Source organism: Lolium rigidum, chromosome 2, assembly GCF_022539505.1.
Source record: "Lolium rigidum isolate FL_2022 chromosome 2, APGP_CSIRO_Lrig_0.1, whole genome shotgun sequence".
NCBI lineage: Eukaryota > Viridiplantae > Streptophyta > Magnoliopsida > Poales > Poaceae > Lolium > Lolium rigidum.
Window position 1 is genome coordinate 169,024,682 of NC_061509.1, and position 3,143 is coordinate 169,027,824.

Consider the following 3,143-nt stretch of genomic DNA (forward strand, 5'->3'; position numbering starts at 1 on the left):
TATTGCGTCTGGCCCTTTCCGCTGCGTGAAACTGCTACGTTGCAGGCGAGTGGTGACGGCCAGTCGGCAGTGCCGGAGGAGTGCATGGAGGATTAACGGTCGGATGGTACTTGCTGCTATTTTCTATTTTCTTTTTCACCTTTCTACCACGTCTCGCTAGATTTCGCACTTCTCCACCGTGGCTTGACGTCGGTCTTGCGGCGGAGTGGATTCTTTGTCACCTTTTTTCCCCCGTGTGCTGACGATGCCCACATGGTTTGCAATTTGTCTAGCGTTTTTCTTGAGGTGTGCACATGTAGGCAGTGGGATGGTACATAGCAACAATGTCCTTCCTTCCGGGAACATGAAACTAAAAAAAACAATCGAGAGTATGGTAAAAGCCGTACCATATCTTTATAGAAAGCAAGAGGTTTGAGTACAAGAAACTACCACTCACTGCAAGCACCGAGCGTATCACAACTCCACGTCGGTTATTTCAAAAACAGCCACGACCGACACAACAACTCAACCTAAAAGAGCATGTCCTAAGCTAGACTACAAAGCCGCGTCTCGACCAACACCGGACGCCTCCAAAGAACAAACCCTTCAGAAAGGGCACTCCTTGTCGACACACCATCTAAAGAAGATAGACAGAGGAACTCGGACGATACCTAGGAAGCCTGGTCTTGGACTCGTCGGCCCATGGCGTTCATAGCGCCCCAGAAGAACAACCTTGGGCAGCGGTGAGCACCGGAGGAGAGCAACCTAGGACATCCAAGCCGTGCCTCCAAACGCGATACTCCCAATAGAGGAACGACGTCGAGAACACCACCATCATGTCGATCCAACTTCGAATCTATGCTTTCGGCCGGAGACAACACCAACACCACGAGAGAGCGCCGAAGATGTCGATACCCCTCGGCGATGCCTCCTAAACCCTAAACCCTAAACATCAGGCACGCTTCCTTTTTTGCTTTTCTTTTTCGTTGATTTTTGGAAACTATAACATTTTTATGCGAATATATTTAAAATTTGAACAAATTTCAAAACTAGAAATTTTATAATTTTGAACAAGTTTTTAAAAGTGATCATTTTTAAAATTTGAACCTTTTCCAAAATTGAACATTTTTTAGTTTTAACGCTTATTAAGTATGAACATTTTTTAAAATTTTAATTTTTTCCGAATTTGAACCTTTTTTATTTTTTAAAAAATAAGCTGAATTTAAATATTTTTGAAAATATACACATTTAAAAAATATTTTCATTTAGAAAATTAAATCTTACAAAATGAAGAAATAGGAAAGAGAAGAAACAGAAGAAAAAAATAGAAAAAATGATACATCGTCCGAGCCGGGCTGTACCATGTCCGGGGGTGCGTGAAGCGTGGTATGTGCCGACGTGGTAGGCGTATAGGAGCGCGATTCGGGGCTGGGTGAAGCGGATACGCGCTGGGCCAGGCCCATCAGAGGTAGTGAGATGTTTTCGGTTTAATTTTTTTGTGTTGCGGTTTCTTCTGTTTTCTCTGGTTTTTCCTGTTTTTCTTCGGATTTTACTGGTTTTTTTTATTTTCCTAGTCAATTTTTCATAAACTTTTCTAAAAAAAAATTGCGGCCCCTAGTATGTGACCTGGGGGTGTTTGTTTGGGGTTCGGCTCCTCTGCAGTCCTGTTATTACTGTATGTGTGCTGTAGTTCTCATAATCCACCGTTCCACTCCAATCCAAAGGCTCTGGTCCTCTCGCTTAATAATCCTTTTAATTAACTGATTACTGATGAAACAATACTCCACCTTAGAACGACAGAGATACCCAGAAACCCATGGCCGCTGCCACGGTGATCCTCATACTTCTTGCACCGGCCGGCTCGATTTGTCGGCAGCACGCAAGTGAAGCCTGCGCGCGGCAGATCGCCGAGTCGCCGCGTCGGCGAGGAGCTCACCCGCCTTGCAGAGGGGCTGCAGAACAAATCGATACATGAACTTCCCCACTGCTGCTAGTCAACCAGCTCGTTTTCTGCTACACTCTCCAGCTAAGAGCATGTCTAACAGACCCGTATTTTTTCGCCCCTTAAAACGCGAGTAGAGGGCCCTGTATTCGATTTCGATCGGCCGAAAACTCATCCGAGCTAGCAGACCCCGTATCTCTAAACTGTAAAAGGGCATATTCCTAAAATATGCCAAATCAATTTCTTTTTTTTTCTTTTCTTCCTCCTCTCCTTCTTCCTCCTCCAACCACCCCGCCCCTAAGCCCCGCCCGGCCGGCAGCCGCCCCACCGCCGCCCCTCGCGTGCTGCCCCGCCCCGTCCGCCGCCCCCGCCGCTGCCCCGCCCCGCCGCGGCCGCCGCCCCCTGCACGCTTCCCCGCCCCGGCCCCCGCTTGACCCGCAGCGCAGCTGCGCAGCACGGCACCAGCACCCGCTCGGCGGAGCCGCATCCAGGACCGCGCCCACACGCTCCCGCTCAGGCCACCTCCCACCGGCCGCCCGCGCTAGCTCCGGCACCTGTCGGCCAAGCACCACATGGCGGCGATCGTGGGACTGCGCCACGCCTAGGCGCCGCCGGGAACAGGGATGCGCGGGTCGGTGATACGTCTCCGACGTATCGATAATTTCTTATGTTTTATGCCATATTATTGATGATACCTACATGTTTTATGCACACTTTATGTCATATTCGTGCATTTTCTGGAACTAACCTATTAACAAGATGCCGAAGTGCCGGTTCCGTTTTCTCGTTGTTTTTGGTTTCGAAATCCTAGTAACGAAATATTCTCGGAATTGGACGAAACGAAGACCCAGGGGCCTATTTTTCCACGGAGCTTCCAGAAGACCGGAGAACATACGAAGTGGGGCCACGAGGTGGCGACACTACAAGGCGGCGCGGCCTAGGGGGGCCGCGCCGCCCTATGGTGTGGCCCCCTCGTCGGCCCCGACTGCTGCCCTTCCGCCTACTTAAAGCCTCCGTCGCGAAACCCCCGATGCGAAAAACCACGATACGGAAAACCTTACCGAGACGCCGCCGCCGCCGATCCCATCTCGGGGGATTCTGGAGATCTCCTCCGGCACCCTGCCGGAGAGGGGATTCATCTCCCGGAGGACTCTACACCGCCATGGTCGCCTCCGGAGTGATGAGTGAGTAGTTCACCCCTGGACTATGGGTCCATAGCAGT